General features: G+C 47.8%; 1 protein-coding gene across 1 annotated transcript in view; it reads right to left on the bottom strand.

Annotated features, from left to right (window-relative positions):
* DLGAP2 (DLG associated protein 2) overlaps positions 1 to 17,564 on the bottom strand; it is a 657,437-nt gene that overhangs the window by 283,252 nt on the left and 356,621 nt on the right. The window lies entirely within an intron of this gene.

Raw genomic sequence — 17,564 nt, 5'->3', positions numbered from 1 at the left:
CTGGCGCTTGGGGCTGGCCTGTCTGGCCATGGGGAAAACAGAACAGGTCTCACTTGGGATAAGCTAGCCCTCTGGGTGGGGTCACAGTGTCACAGAGGGGACCCCTTCCTAACTGTAGAGCAGGCTTTCCAACAACAGAAACGCCAGGGAAACACCAGGCATGGGGGTAGTGGGGTGGGGGGCAGGAGGCTGAGGCAGGTGACATGGAGGGCACGACTAGAGAGCTGGCTGCGTGGGGCTCACAGCAGAGGCTGGGGACACAGGCAGTGGAGGGACCTTCCTGAAGGGGATTTTACACACTAGAAACTGGGACCCATGGCTGGTTCCTGAGGGGGCGGCAGCAGTGTGTCCATCACTCAGGGGTCCCTGGGGGCTGGTCCAGGATGGCTGGGGCCAGAGGCTGAGGGTGGGAGGAAGCCAGGCCAGGGCAGACTTTGCCCATACAGGGGGTGTGTGTGTGTCTCTGAGTGTCTCTGTACATATGTGTCTATTTGTGGCTGTGGATTATCTATGCATCTGCATATGTGTGTCCGTGTGTGGCTGTATATCTCTGTGTGTGTCTGTGAGTCTGTGTGTGTGTGTATCTGTGTGTGGGAAGTGACCCCTGGGCTGCAGCAGGCCCTGGGCGCTCACAGCCCCTCCAGAGCGTCTTTAGGAAGTGGAATGGGGCCTGGCTGGGGTGCAGTGACCCCCATGTCAGCCTCCCTTGGGCTCCAAGGCCCGGCTCCCTGTGCGGTGTGTGCAGGAGGTGGGAGAAGACCACCCAGGACCCACCAGCAACAGTGGGAGGTGGGCTTTGCCTTCGCGGGAGCCTGGTCACCCGTACACGTGGAGGGTGGACCCCAAGGCGCCCCCTGGGCCGCCAGGCTTTCCCACTAGAAACTTAAAAGAGGCCCTTCCTTTTCCTAAGAGTCGGAAAGGGCCACAGAGTTGCAAAAACAGACAGCTTTACATAAGCCCCCTGCCCAGGAGTCTCCTCTTCCCAGCCAAGGGTAGCCCTAGGGGGTGACTTCATCCCCCAAATGGGGTTGTGGGCCCATCGTGAAGGATCCTGTCCAATTCTACGCCATCGAGAGTGCTAACGTGGCTGAAGGGACCCTTCACCATGCTGGACACACGCACTCCAGCTGCCCCTCTCACCAACGCCACAGTGGGTCCCTGTGAAGGTGACTGGGCTCCTGGTGCCTGGGTGGAGGGCATGCCCGCCTGCAGGGGGGAGGTCACCGCAGGGACCTGTGTCTCCCTGGAGCAGATCCTGGGCTGAGGGTGGGTGGAGGGCGGGGCAGCCACACCAGAGAGCTCAGAGCTCAGAGAGCACCCATGGGGTCGGTTTCATACCCAGCCTTGATTTAACCACCCTCCACCCCCACTGCCCCACCCGGGACCAATACTCAATGCCAGGCTGTTTACTGGGATGAGAATCATTTCCACCCCCGGCCCAGGGGAACAATAATCAAATTTGCAGCAAAACCAACCCCCAAATACAGGACTTTCTCAGTAGGTTTAATCTCCATCATGGTTTATACATGTTAAAAATTATCCAACTGGATCAAAACACAGTAGTAGCATAATAATAACAATGATTATGATAATAATGGCTCAGTAACTGATACCTTCAAGGAACTCAAATTCTGTAACTCAAAGATCATTCCAAAGCCTCCGGAAAAAAGGCATTAGGCCAGCCAGTTGAATATTAACTTCTCTAGAATGCAAGTTGTAAGCAAACGCCATTTCAAATTCAGTGAGTAATGCATCTAGCCTTTAAAAAAAGATTTCCAGTGAATTCATAAGTAAGAAACCTATTGTATGTGTTATAAGCCCAGGACTGTTGCACACCAGTGTTCTTCTCTTAAAGGTCCATCACAGGCTGTCAGCCATGAGCCACAGGAGACTCAAACATGTGGGGAGGGCCCCCTGGTTCTTTCCAGAAAATGCATCCTGGGGGTCAACTCGGAGCTGGAGTGAGCAGCTCCCAGGAACACGTGACACCTGGAGCTGAGACTCCAGTGAATGGCCCGTGGTGAACTCTCCGACCCCTCACCACGCAGTGGTGACCCGAGACGTCACCCTCTGGCAGGCAGAGACACGCTCCAGAGCAACAGAAGACACCTGGGCCTGTGACCGCCTGTAATGACACCTGCCTAAACCCCCAACTCCCTGTGACCTCCTATAATGACACCTGCCCAAATCCCCTGCCTCCCTGTGACCTTTCTGTAATGACATCTGCCCAAATCCTTGCCTTCCTGTGACCTCGTGTAATGACCTGCCCTGAACTCCCTGCCTACCTCTTGCCCACGTTCTCTCCCCATCTCCGAGCACCTTGGAGTCACAGGTGGCCTCTGCCAGCTCACCCTCTCCCTGGTGTCCAGGTGATCAGACAGACACTGCAGCCCCACTCAGCTGGGTGTCCAACAGCAACTGATCGCCCAGAGCAGAGCAAGCCGTGGCACAGGCGCTCTTGCTCTGTCTACCCTGCAAGAGGGCAGGCGAGGGCTGGGGGTGACCAAGTTCCCAGAGAAGTGGCAGCTGGTGTGGGTGGATCCTTCCCAGAGGCAGCGGAAGGCAGCTTCCTGGGCGGGCAGGTCTGTGGACCCGACTGAAGCCTGGCGTTCGCCCACCAGCTCACATGCAGTGCTGGGTGCTGAGCACTGACACTCCCAGGAATAAAGACCATTGAGTCACCACATCACTGAAGTCCCCTTCCATCCCACAGGGACACTCTGAGCCCAGCTCCACTCCCAGCTCTGTCCTGAGTCTTGTGGTACAAACAGGTGGGAGACACTTTCCTTGTTGAGAAACTGTCGTTAAAGGAAGGAGGCGGCTGGGAGACTGAGTGTGGTTCAGGGTTACCAGGGCTGAGGAGGCTCCATGAACAGGGAGGAATAGAACGTGTCCCTGAGCTGCAGGAAGCTCCCTGGAAATAGGAGAAGGGGGGTAGAGCGACAGCACTGAGTTTCCTGGGGGGTGAGGGGGATGGAGGCCCACAGGGAAAGGTACCAGCTGGGCACATGGGAGGTCATAAGACAGCAGATGGAGGAGGTGACAGATTCGGGGGGGGGGCCTCAGGTTCACACCCCAATCAGGTCGAGTGGGGGTTCGAGGCCTTTGGAGATCCTTTCTCCTAAGTGACGAGGGGCCTCAGTGCCTGTCAGCGATCCATCGGGGCTGTCTGGAGGTTTGCCCCCTCCCAGAGCTCAGCTCACAGCAGGAGGGACCCAGGCAGAGTGATAAGCAGGCTTCACTGGTCCCAAACTAGGATTACAGGAACCAGAAGGTGGCCATGGTGGGGAAAAGGAAGCAGGCAGTCCTGAGACGGGGGTTGGAGGAGGGAGGCCAGTAACAGTGCCAGGCGGTGCCCCAGGGGACAATGGCCTGGGGCCCATCCCAGGCTCTGTTCACGTCTCAACCCACTCATGTGACCCTAAGACTCTGGGGGGACCCTGGGCAGCTGATGGGCACTACACTCATGATTTTCTGGAAAGGTGACTGTTTCAGTCCGTGCAAGACTGTGGCCCTGCACGGCCCCGGTCATGGAAGGCACATGACCCTGGAACCTTGGCTGCCCTCCTGGCCCAAGACTGCAGGTGACAAGGGGAATGAAGCATGTTATATAGGGGGAGCCTGGCACTGGACTGGGGCTCTGTCACCAATGCTCCTGTCTTCTGTCTGTGAATACGTGCCCCGCCACAACCTGGGATCCTGAGACAGGAGAGGCACTGCCCTTAGATCTGACCTGTCACTGCCCTCCTCCCCGGGAGCACCAGTCACAGTCACAGTGTGGAAGGGACCTGGACCCACAGCGCCGTGGGCTCATCCCCATCAGCTGGGGCCATGTGTGGACAGGACTGCATCCCGTGCTGACTATACAACAGAGCTTGGCCTGGTGTTCCCCCTGCTCCAGACGCAGCCCTAGCATGGGTACCCCCAGGCCACACACCTAATGCTGGATGGAGCCCCCGTGGTCTGGCCTGAGGCTTGTGCCATATTCTAATTTCACAGAAAAGGGGACATTTATGGCTCAGTGCAGCCCATGGCTCATTTTATCCCAGAGGCTGCTCTGATTATACACAGATTCAGAGAGGCAGCTCTCAGCCTGTGTGTGACACAGCTAGGCCCCCTTCTGTTTGAGGATGGGGACGGCCACAGCCCCCACCTGCCCCCCTCCATGACCCGCTAGGGGCAGTGGTCAGTTGACAGCAGCTGGAGGCCCCAAAGTGGCCATGGCACCACCCCAGCAGCCCACGAGCAGGAAAAGCTGATGCAGGAGCACAGACTCACTGGCACTGAAGCACCCCTGGTCAGGCCAATGTCAAGACCACTGGCACAGAACACCCTCTCCTGAGGCTCCTTCATATTCAGCCCCAAAGCAAAAACAGATGGGCTCGCTCTGCTCCGAGCAGGCGGCTAGACGGTCGGCGGGGCGTGAGGGGCACTTGCTGGAGGCTGGGCTGTGGGCAGAGAGGGGTGGAGGTGAGGGCCTGAGCCAGAACGCAAGCACTGGGCTCAGAGGGTGGGGCGGTGCCAACTGTACTAACCTGCTGCCCTACACCATCCTCCACCAGGGCCGACTGATGGAGAACAGCCCCCTCAGTGAGCCTCAGAGCAGACTGCGCCATGGGGGACATACGATACTCTGGGCGCTCTCATCAGGAAGGGCTCCATAGTGAGAGCCCGGGAGGCAAAACCCAACAGGAGGCAGGGAAACCCTGAACCAGGCACCACAGCAACTGTCAGGCTTCCAGACAAGCAAATAAGGCTCAAGAGACGCCCGTACAGATTATGGGACCTGGCGCTCACTCACCCTCGCACTAGATGTGACACTGCCTGATGGTGTGATATAGGACAGCACTGCTATGTGATATCACCACATGACAACATAGGACATGACTACGCAGCGACAGACAATCCACGTCACAGGACAGCAGGGCCATAAGGTAGCACAACTTATAATAACATGACAAGAGGACACCACAACTATCCCATAACATCCTGGGGATACGATAATACAAGTGACAACATGCCTGTTTGGGGACATCACCTGACATAACAGCTCAAGACACCTGACAATTCATCCAAGGAATTGCTTCAGGAAACCATAATCTGTTGATTCTATGAAATTTGATGCACTAAGATCAAAACCAAAGGTAGAACATTGTGTCTCATTTCCACCTTGAAAGTGAATCCTTTAATATTTACTCAGTGAATATGTACAGAGAGCCTACTGGGTGTCAGGCCTTCTGCTGGGGACAGGCATTGATAGCATTATATCGTGACACATGGTGCTGAATATTTATAGATGTACAGGAAAGAGCCTGGACGGATGCGGATTCATCACGTGAAAGGCGATCTTTAAAATGCAAATAGGTGAAGTGTAATGGAAAACAATACTTCTGGCACAAAGTCAGTCCCTAAATATTACCTGTTAATATCACCATCATCTGGGTTTACCCTTGTTCTGATTTCAATCACAGGACACAATCTGACTATCTCAGAGGGCAGAAGATTCTACCCCAGGGCTAGTCCAACGGTGAATGATGTCATCATTCCAGTCCTTGTCCCCTAACCCTGCAGACACTGATCAATTGCCTAATGTTAGTGGTTTGCAAAGGATTTCATTGATCATTCACCTATGAAGACGGAGCTCACCTCACGGGCAGATGCTGCGGAGAAGAACCAGTTACAAAGGAAGAAGAGCCAAGACTGAGAGCAGAATGTTCCCTGGCAGCGTGGGCGACACGGCGTCAGCCAGAGGGACGGGCGCCCCAGTAGGAGCAGAGCTGTCCAGGTTAGGGAGGGGGGGCCCTTTGGGGGAAGGAACTAGAGTCCAGGTCTGGGGAAGAAGTCATGCAGGTTTCTTTCTGATCATTTTCAAAACATTCATCCAGAAGATTGCTACGTGCAGCCCCTCACATCTTTCAAGGCACACGTCAGGCGTGCACAGAGGCAGCAAGATGGTGGGAAACTGCATTCAGGCTTCCTTGGTGCTTGAGAAGCACAGGAAAAAAACACATCAGAAACTACATGGTTGGGAACATGCTGTTTGTAAGTGTGCCCCACGCTTAACTGAGGAGTAGGGTGCAATCAAAAGAGGTGAGCACATCAAATGACTGCATGTGAGCAAAATTCTAATGAGGTTTTTAAATTAAATTTTACAATGTGAAGGCAAACCCAGGAATTGGCAGTGTTAATAAAGCAAAGAACCATAACAGACCAAATATAAAATCCATGGACAAATGGATGAAAGGGTGTGGTCCTCTCTTGTCTGGAAGCCACTGTTTTGCTGGTCACCGACATCTACACAGGATCCGTAATGGCAGAGGCAGTTCAGGGTCCAAGGTCAGGCTGATGTGCAGGCGTCCACGTCACTCAGAGACCATCTCCCTCCTTCCTATCCGCCCCCTCCCTCCTTCCTTCTTTCCCTCCCTTCCTCCTTCCTTCCATCTTTCCGTCCCTCCCTCCCTCCTTTCATCCTCTCCTCCCTCCCCGACTCCTTGCCCCCTCTGTCCCTTCCTTCCACAAATCTCTGAAATCTCCCATGTCCTGGCATCATCCAGGTAATGGGGACACAGCAGAGGCACACTGTGCCCTGCAGCTCTCATTCTGCACCCCTGGCTGCCAACCTCCCAAGTGCGCATCTGACTTTTGAGAGTCTCTGGAGGCTGACTGACCTTCCCAGTAAGCTGACATGAGAAAAGTAAATTATTATTGAAATCTCTGAATAAAGATCAGGTCCTGTGATTATTCAGTTCAAACACGCACACTCACCGCTGGACACAAGTGCATCACCGCCGGACACAAGTACATTTGGGACACCAAGTCAGCCAAGAGTAACTGGCTGATGGTGAAGAATCAATAGGTCACTCTGTCTCATGCCATTTTATCCATGGAATTCAATGCTTCTCACGACTCCAATCTTATTAACTCCCAGGATGACTGTATGTAAATAACCAGCATCATTATTTCTTTCATTCAGCAGGAAGGGAGCTGCCCAAAGTGAAGTCATTTGCCTGTGGTTGGTCATGTGGGCAAGTCAACATCAGGACCAGTGATCTATTTCTGGGTGTGACAGATGCTCCTTAGATGCAGCAGTGACACTTAAGAATCCTGGACCACTTCCTTCCTCAGAATCAACAAAAAAGTCAAGGGCATAAGCAGTCCTTGCCCATCATTCAACCATCCTCAGAGACACTCCAGGAAGGAAGCTGTGCTAAACTTAATTTCTGGTTTTCCAAGGATCTTCCTCCATTCAGTCTCTTCAACATCACAAGCCAATATAAAAACCTCTCTCCAAAAAAAAAAAAAAAAAAAGATGTCCCCCAGGCCTTGTTCTTGACCTACTGCTTGTCTATTTTCTAAGGCTTCTTTGGGTGGTTCCATTCAGTTTCACAGCTTTAACTGTCAGTCATTTATACCAAAGCCAAACACCCAGCTCAGATGCCCAGACCCACTGCCTGCTGGTGCTGAAGGTACAGTCCCTGAGGTCCCTCCTTCCAGTGGAGACACTGTGTCCCACAGACTGACCTGGAGAGCATCTTGAGTTTGCCTTTCTCCCCGTGTCCCACCAGACCTCCTGCCCCACCCACTATTGCTCAAATTTTAAGAGCCATCAAAATAACACCAATTCAATCTTCAACATGTGAAGACAGATGGACTGGGTTTTTGTTTGGTTTTGTTTTATTTTGTACAGACTTTATTCTTGGAGTAGTTTTAGGTCCACAGCCAAACTGAGAGGAAGGTACAGAGATTTTCCACATACCCTTGCCCCCATACAGGCACAGCTCATACCCCCAGTAACACCATCCCCACCACACAACACACAAGTTATAATCCAGGGACCTGCATGGACGCATCACCATCACCCAGAGTCCCTTCTCTTGCTGTGCTATAGGCCTGGACAAATGGATGATGAGGCATCCCCAACATCACAGGGTGACATAGACATACTTTCACTGCCCTAAAAACCTTCCAGATGCACAGGTTTTCACTCAGTTTTGATGGTATATTTGTGGTCTCTGATAGTCAATATCTCAAGATTTCACCATCTCACCTTGATCTCATAGTTGAGGCTAAAAGACAGGAGTAGATTGTGATGATTTGCTTTCCTACACTCTTGTATCCAATTAATTGAAATCCCAAAGTTATCAGGAACCCATGCACTGCCCTCCACCCTCACTGCCCACTCCCCGCCCAAGATCGACCAGACTGATCCACTGCCTTACGGCTTCCGGCTGTTCCTAGTTTGCATTCCAGCATTCAACATGGCAGCTTTAAAGCACAAATCAAACCCTGCCACCCCCATTCTGAGCTTCCTCCCGTTTCCCATCACAGCTAGGAGAACAAGGAGAAGTCTGAACCACACCCACAAGGCTCCGAGCCCTCAGCCCTGTCCCCAGGCTCCATCCCCTGGACTCAGCCAGGGGAGGATCTGCATCTGGTCCTCCCTCTCCCCAGAGTGCCATTCCCAAATCTTAACATGTGCATCTTCTCTGCAGTGAGAAATCTGTGGTGGACAAACCTCTCCTGCTAGCCTCTGTGCAATCACCCTATTTCATGCTCAGGCTGAAACTCGGGGATGGCTCCTTTGTGCATTTGGTTAGTGGTCTGTCGTGCACCCCTTCCCCATCCCACAGGACACAGGATGCAGTAAGAGCTGGATCTTCTTGAGGGTATTCTCCCTTCTATCAACAGACTTAAAACAGTTCCTGGCACACAAGAGGCACTCAATGAATGTGTTAAATACAGAATGCTCAAGATTCTTATCACCACAGGAGTTTCATCACAGTGTACATAATTACAAAAACCAGAATCCATCAGCCTGCAGTAAAGCCGGTACATTTCAGGACCTCAGCCAGGCAGGACACAGCACCTGCCATGTGGCTTATTAGAGCAGCACATCAGATGTTGGCAGGAGGCGAAGGAAGAGAACAGGGAATGCTGGGAAACAGCTGCCAGGTGCAGGGGAAACAGGACAGGGTGGGGCAGTGCGCATGTGAGGGGCCACCCAATCTGCCTACACCTGGAAGCCAAGAACCCAGACTTGCCATGCTGATCACCTGTCACCTCTGCCCCTGTCCTCTTGTCTCATGCTGCCTCTTGTGGACCAGCCTCATGTGGTCCTCATGTGGGCAGCACCAACTACCTCTTCCTTCTGGGCCATAAAGTTCCCTGCACCCCAGGCAGTGGTGGAGGTGCTTTCCCTCCCTCCAGATCAGACAGGGTGCACAAGGCCAGGCCTGGCCCTTCTCTGCACTTGTGCCCATTTTCCAGAATCAGAATAGTCTTTGAAAATGTTGATTCCATTCTTCCTCTTTGAAGAGAAAATCTCCCCAAGGGTTATATTGTACTATAGTTAATTCCTATGCATCAATCTAACATTTTAATGCTGATATTTCTATGTATTTTGTGCCATACCAGCTACATTCACATAAATATTTAGTCATTCATTTAATATTTCCATAGGGATCTAATTATGTATGTATACACACACATGTGCACACATACATATATAAATATAAGTACATATGTGAATACAGAAATTATTCATAAATTCATGATGCATAAATGCAAACATAAAAACATACATATATACACATATAATTTTATAAATGCTCCTACTATCTTTATGTCTTACCTACTCTGGCAAAAATACAAAGATGGACACATATACACAGAGGTATGGATGTGTCTGCATTGAGAATCCCTCTAATGTGGAATGGCATATTCATAGGTGCTTATAAGCATTTACTAATTTTTTTAAGAAGGTGTTCGGTCATAATCCATATCTATTTCTGATAGTCACACCCGGAAAATAAATATTTGTCTCAGGGGACTCGGCCTCATTTGTTATTGTCAGGCTAAAGGAAGTTGGTATAAAATACCAAAGGCACCACCTAGTCTGCTATACTATAATGACACAGGCAGACCTAGGACACAGGCCTTAACAGGAGCCTCTTAGGTAAGGACAGGTCCAAGATTGCTTCAGGGTAACTTTCATTTCCCTGAGTTGCAAATATTTCCACTAGAATCTTCTATATCATATATCCTTTCCCTGACATCAGTGTGTCCTTAGTTTGTTCCAAACATGTCAGCAAACTCTCACTTATTCTTAAGCCTCTTTCTTTGTTTGCAGCAAGGTATTCATTTATTACAGCAGGATTCGCAGGCATTGATAAGCAAGGCGTTGTTCAGCACCGTGGACAGAAGCTGCAGCTTACTCGTCCTGTCTGGGCTCATTCCTCACACTGCTGTACAGAAAGAATCCCACTGGGTCAGTCAAAACAATGTTCACCAGGTGATGAGCATCACTCTTTAACTTCACTTGAATTTGTATTTTCTATTTTTGACTTATAACCTGTTTTTTTCCCCCATTTCTGGCACTTGTAGGCAGTGCATGAAGTTGAAAGGCAGTTAAACCTACCTGCAAAAGTACAGAGCCTTTACAAATGTTTTTGAATTAGCTTGAATTTATTTTTCAAAGAAAATAAGTCTTTGTGACAGTTTATACTATATAAAATCTCCCCCTAAATTGGAGCCAAACATAGCTACAATAGAAGCCTTGTCACTGATCCTGAGAACTTGAAAGTGATTTAAAATCTGGGCTCCTGAAACCATTCTTTATTTTGCAGCCTAACACAGAAGAGCACGAGGGATCCGCAAATCCAGAGGGTCTTTCAACCCAGTGAAAGAGGCAGAGGAGAAACAGGGCAAAGAAGTTCACTGAGCTTCTGGCAGCCACAGATGAGGAGCATCCATAGAAAGAACAGAGGAAACGATGAAGGATGAGACTTTAAAGAGCAGTTTAATGTATGCAAAAGCATCATCCGCTTCAGGTTGTAATTTTCATGAATATAACTGTGATCAGCAGCAAAACTGTTGCTCTATTTCCAGGTTTGACTAAAAGTTTCTAGAACTCTTGTGTTTTTAGGTTAGTTTCTCTCTTTCATTTACTAATTTCATTTGGGCCAATTACCCACTTCCTGAACATCACAGTCACCAAGTGTTATGAGGTGATTACAAAGCGTTTAGAGGCCTCGTGGGGATCCTATTTGTAACACATAAGATATTTAGAAATCACGTGTGTTCATTTGAATGGAAAGGTAGTCATTGATAACACATAAGTAACAGGAACATGCTTCAACATAAAAATTTCAATGCAGAAGTTAAAGTGCTCTGACTCTGTTCATAGGTCCATTTCCTAAATGGTAGAGTCTTTACCTCTTAGCAAGGGATAGATGGCACCTTTCCTACCTTCCCTGGTTACACAAGAACCACATCAGAACACTTGGTGTTTTTAAATCAAGCCAGACTCCTTTACCCCTGAGCCTTTGCACATGCTATTGTGCATGAAGTGTGTCCTCCTGCCCTTCTTTGCCTAGCAAATGACACTTCATTCTTTTTCTTTACTAATTAAAAAAAAATAACCATTCTATTAGATATCGTTCATGTACCATACAATTTTCCCCTTTACAGAATACAATTTGATGGTTTTTAACATATTTACAGAGTTGTGCAACCATCACCACCATCAATTTTAGAATATTTTCATCTTGACTCCATTAGTGGTCAACCTCCAGTTCCTCCTCACCTCAGTCCCTGGCACTACTAATCTAATTTGTGTACAGATTTGCCTATCCTGGACATTTCATGCAAATCAGTCCTATAATATGAGGTTGTAATATGTTACTGGCTTCACTTAGAAAAATGCTTTCAAGGTTCATGCACAGTATAGCATGTGTCAGTACTTCCTTGGTTTGATTGTTAAGTAATATTCAGCTGTATGGGTAGACCACAATTCATGTATCCATTCTATGGTTGCTGGACACTTGGGTTGTTTGTACTTTGGGGCTACGATGACAATTGCCTCTAAACATTCATGCACTGGCTTTTCTTTTTTCTTTTTAGAGCTGCACCTGGTACATATGGAAGTTCCTGGGCTAGGGTTAGAATCAGAGCTGCAGCTGCTGGTCTACGCCACAGCTATAGCAATGCAGGATCTGAGCTGTATCTGTGACCTACCTACACCACAGCTTGTGGAAACACCAGATCCTTAACCCACTGGGCAAGGACAGGGATTGAACCCACATCTTCATGGACACTACTTTGGGTTTTTAACCCGCTGAGCCACAATGGGAACTTCATGTACTAATTTCTGAGTGAAAATATGGTTCATTTCTCTTGGATTTACACCAAGGAATGAAATTTCTAGTCATACGGTAACTCTATGTTTAGCATTTTGAGGAAATACCAAATTGTTTTCCGAAATGGCTGCACAATTTTACATTGCCAGAAGCAGTATGGGGGCTTCAATCTTTCCACACTCTCACCAACACTTGTTACTGTCTGTTTTTGGTTAGAGCTATCCTAGTGGATGTGAAATGGTGCCCACGGCGGTTTTGATTTACATTTCTCTGATGTCGAATGATGGTAAGCACCTTTTCATGTGCTTATTGGCTATTTGCAGGTCTCCTTTGGAGACATATCAATTCTTTCACTTAATTTTTGTTGGCTTGTCTTTTATTATTGAGTTCTAGGAGTTCTTTGCAATTTCTACGCAAAAGCATTTATTTTATATAAAATAAATATAAAATATAAATACAAAAATTTCCCCAGTTTGTGGGTTTTCTTTTCACTTTCTTGATGGTGATCTCTGAAACACAATTTTTTTTGGCGGGGGGCACTGGTACTCTTGGCATATGGAAGTTCCCAGGCCGGAGATCAACCCTCAGCCACAGTAGTGACAATGCCGAGTCCTTGACTGCTAGGCCACCAGGGAAGTCTGCAAACATTTCTAATTTCAATGAAGTTCAATTAGTCTTTTTACTCCTTCATTGCTTGTGCTTTTGGTGTCATACCTAAGAAACCACTACTTAATCGAAGATCACAAAGATATATGCTTAGGTTGCTTTATAATTTTAGCTCTTACATTTAAGTATTTGATGCACTTTGAGTTAGTTTTTGTATGAGGTGTGAGATAGGGGCCCAACTTCATTCCTTTGTGTGCAAAGATTCAAGTGTTTCAGTACCATATGTTGAAGTCCTGGTCATTCTTTAAGATTTATTTTACATCTCAATCCTCTTAGGAAGTCAGCTCTAACTGCTCCTCCATTGTGTTTCCATAGTGTCTCTTTTACACAGGACTTAAGAGGTGCCAGCCACTCCCCTGCTCCTTACCTCCTTCCTCATTTAACTCAGTTAACACACTGTTCTCAGCACACACCATGTTACAGGCCTCACAGTAAGCACTGGGAGTATCTTTCCAAGAAGAAACAAACATGCAAACAAAACAAATGTGATAATAAAAGGAAATGGAAAATGGAGGGTTTGCTGAAGGGTCACCTGAGTTTGCTGAAGGGTCAGGAATGGCTCTGCAGAGAAAGACCGAGATGGTATTTGAGGAATTGGAGGGAAGTTTTTTCATTCATTCATTCATTCTTCATTCATTTCTCCGTTGTGGCCCCTCCCTCAGAGCTGATCCTTAAGTGAGAGAGGTGCCCACAAATTGAGGAATCACGAGGACAAACAGAACATGTGAACTTGACTGTGCCCCCAAGGACAGTTGCCCGGCCCACAGCAGAGAAGGCGACTTAATTCTAAGGAGGGACGTTTCCTTGAGGAAGGAGCTCCAGCAGCATTTGAGAGGGAGCAGGATGTGGAGCATGACAGAGAGAGGGGATGCCTTCTAAGAAGCAAGCAATGCCAGTGGCACAGGTATTTCCCAATTTTATGGATGGGGGACTCGCAGAGAAATCACGGGTAACCAAGACCCCACGGTCAGTGACGACATCAGGGCCCCAGCCACGGGTCCAAGCATTTTTCTCTCCTGTTCCAGGTCCTGCCTGGCTGAGTAGGTGGCACTGGGGTTGTGATTCCCTACACCTTCCCTTCTGCTGCTGCGAAATCTCTATCCTCCAGCTCCCCTCTCCCTCCTCCATCTGCCTCTCGCGAGTGTGCCAGCCTCTCTCTGTCCCTCAGTACCCGGAGCTCTGCCAGCAAATTGGATAAACTAATTAGTACTTTCATGTTAATTAATTTTCTGTTGTTTATATAAGCGATGAGATTTCTGTTCTTGTGATGGTCCCTTTAGGTAAGTTTATCTACAAACAAATTAAATCCCATTATACCAAATTATACAGGAATGTCAATCATCAAAGCAAGTCTTAAGTGTGTGTCTTCCCGGTAGTACCCTCAGAGATAATCTCATACCATAAAGAACTATTTAAAAGAGAGGGAACGCTCATAATTGATGTACGCTGTCATATTAAAACTTCAAAAAGATTTATTAGAAAAGTCATTTGAACAGTGTGACAGCTATATTTTTCTATTTCTAAGTTCAAATTAAATCATCAGAATTAAGAGTATAAGTGCCACTGAACTTTAAAATTGAACAACGCCAATCTGAACGTTTCCAGAATTGATTACTTTTTTACCTCTTACATGATTTTTGCCAGTTTAAATCTGTCATACTCTTGCTTTAAGAAATTGCCTTGATTCCAGAACTGAGCAGTAAGTCTGTTCTTCAGGCCATAGGCTTGTGGTACTTTGCAGCCCCAGCAAACTAAAACACTGCCCATGACAGTAACCACCAGGACCCTCTGCTTAGGAAGCAGGGCAAGAAGATGCTTTGCTAGCTCAGTTTTCCTCCAAGGTAACAGGCTCCAGTCAATTCTATTAGTTGCAATGGAGTACATTACAAATGACTAAGTCCAATGCAGAGCGAAAAGATGCAAAGGCCGACTGGTTCCCACCCAGGTGACAACAGCGTCAGAGAACCCCCCAGTGAACCACCTTCTACCTCCTAGAGTATTCCTGCAGGTAGGTCTCTGCAGGGACAAGCTGCGGCAACTCCAGGGAAGAAGTACAGAATACTTTAGTTTTGAGAGAATTCCTAAATAATGCTATCATTATTCAGCATTAAAAGCCGTAGGCACCACACACGTGCTGCAAACATTGTGTACTAACTCACTTGAGAGCTCATACAAAGCTCCAACCAAATGATCTGTTAATTCTAAGTTATAAACTAATTCTCACCATCCAAGATTTTCCATCAATGATGCCTAATAAAACCAAACTCATTAGCAATCCCAAATCACCTAATGTAGTTTTAAGCCTTGTTTGCAAACTCTTCCCTGGCATGGATTGTTTCAGAACCGGGGAAAGCTGGCGTGGGCTGCACTGTGACCCCATGTTCCTATGTGGGACCTCTAATCTCTAGAACCATAGAATGTGACCTTAACTGGGAGAAGTGTCATTGCAGATGTAGCTAGTTAAGATGTCCTCAGTAGGACAGCCTCTAATCCAATACAACTCTGTCCTAATAAAAAGGGGAAATTTGGACACAGAGACATGAACCCAGCGAGATGCACACAGTGGAGATGGGTGTTCTGTTGCCACAGGCCAGGGAACTGCCAGAAGCCAGGAGAGATGCAGGCACAGACCCTGAGTCACAGCCTGAGATGGAGCCCATCCTGCAGACGCCTTGATTCCAGAACTGAGCAGTGAGTCTGTTCTTCAGGCCATAGGCTTGTGGTACTTTGCAGCCCCAGCAAACTAAAACACTGCCCATGACAGTAACCACCAGGACCCTCTGCTTAGGAAGCAGGGCAAGAAGACGCTTTGCTAGCTCAGTTTTCCTCCAAGGTAACAGGCTCCAGGAAGGAAGACTGTCCACTAAAAGAAGACTGTAGTAGATAAATAAGGAGTCGACATCTCTGCAGATACTCAGCTGGGGCTTTCAGCAGGGCAGTCACCGCCACTGATAGAATAACCGTGGAATCTCTGCAGTGGAGACCCCACTGATCATCTAGTCCACCTCTCCTGTTATATGAAGTTCTTTGTATCGTTAGCATTATTATAATCACCAAGTTCACACACACCTGTAGGACACTACCATGTGCAGAACTCGTGAATCTGGCCTATGTTACAGACCTGTGGCTTAAAACGGCACCTTTCAGGTCTTCCGTATTCAGGTCTGTTCTGTCTTTTCAGAGCGGGAGTTCCTCAAAGGGCACTTACTATATATTTATATCTCTTTGTGTTGCTTTGGAAGCCCATTGACAAATACTCGCTGAATTCCTATTGACCAAGATCATCTATCAATAACTGTCAATGACATAACAACTAGGGAGCAGGACCTGTTGGACCTGGAGCTCAGAAGTTCTGAGACTGGTTCCAACCCTGACCATTTACAAGCTGTGAGCTCTTTCGCTGTTGTCCAGAATTCTTCATGACCTGTCACTGCATCCTGCCCTTTCATTCACTGTGTTCAGCCACATGGCTACCATTCAGGATGTGCCATGCATCAGGCCTTATGTTAAGGTGCCATTCAGGATGTGCCATGCATCAATTGTTAGGTTAAGGTGATGTCGCCAGCAGTTAATGAGACTATCACAGTCCCTTCTCTCACAGGGCTACAGGTGAGTCTTCTGCTGCAGAGGCAAGACCAGATTCAGCTCTGTAAATATACCCCATGGCACAGGGCCAGGCCAACATGCTGTAAAAGTTAGTGGGATACACACAGAAAAGGGCACGTGAATGTACAGAGCAGCTTTACTCATCATAACCAATAGGAAGAAATAGCTCAAATGCCCGCCAGTTGATAAGTGGCTAAATTAGAGTATATCCATACAGTGGAATATCATTCAGCCATAAGAAAGAAGGAAGGTCTGGTCCACACTACAACATGGATGAATCACACTAGGTGCAGAGGGCCAGCCACAAAAGACACCAACGTCGCATGACTCCACTGATATGAAACGTCTGGAGTAGATAAATTTGTAGAGACAGAAAGCAGATGAGTGGTTGTCCAGGGCTGGAGGGCGGTGGTGGGGGGAGGCTGGAACTGGGGTGGCTATTAATGAGCATGGAGTTTCTTCTGCGGGGAACAAAAATGTTCTAAGAGTGGATTGTGTGATGGCATTACCACCCTGTAAATACTCTAAAAACCATCAAATTGTACCCTTTAAAGGGATAAGTCATGGAGTTCCCATCGTGGTGCAGTGGTTAATGAATCCGACTAGGAACCATGAGGTTGCGGGTTCAATCCCTGGCCTCGCTCAGTGGGTTAAGGATCCGGCGTTGCCATGAGATGCGGTGTAGGTGACAGACGCCGCTCAGATCCTGCATTGCTGTGGCTCTGGCGTAGGCTGGTGGCTACAGCTCCGATTGGACCCCTAGCCTGGGAACCTTCATATGCCATGGGAGCAGCCCTAGAAAAGGCAAAAAGACAAAATAAAATAGAATAAAATAAAGGGGTAAGTCATATGATTTTTAAATTATATGTCAATAAAGCTATTAGCAGCAAAATGAATGAGTGAATGAGTGAGTGGCTTCAGGTAAGTTACTGAACATATGCATCACTTTTTTCTAAGAGTGATAACATCCATTCTACAAAGATTTTGTGAGGATAAATGAAATGTAAATGAATGCTCCTTGCAAATTAAACACTCAACAAATACAAATATCTACACTCAATTTTAAAGGGTTAAACTACCCCAATATATTGGCATCCCTGCCTTGCTGTACCTCATGTCAGCCCACTGACAACCCAGCCCTTAGATATCACTCAG

This window comes from Phacochoerus africanus, chromosome 3 (assembly GCF_016906955.1).
Source record: "Phacochoerus africanus isolate WHEZ1 chromosome 3, ROS_Pafr_v1, whole genome shotgun sequence".
Lineage (NCBI taxonomy): Eukaryota > Metazoa > Chordata > Mammalia > Artiodactyla > Suidae > Phacochoerus > Phacochoerus africanus.
This window is presented reverse-complemented; position numbering and strand designations above follow the sequence as displayed.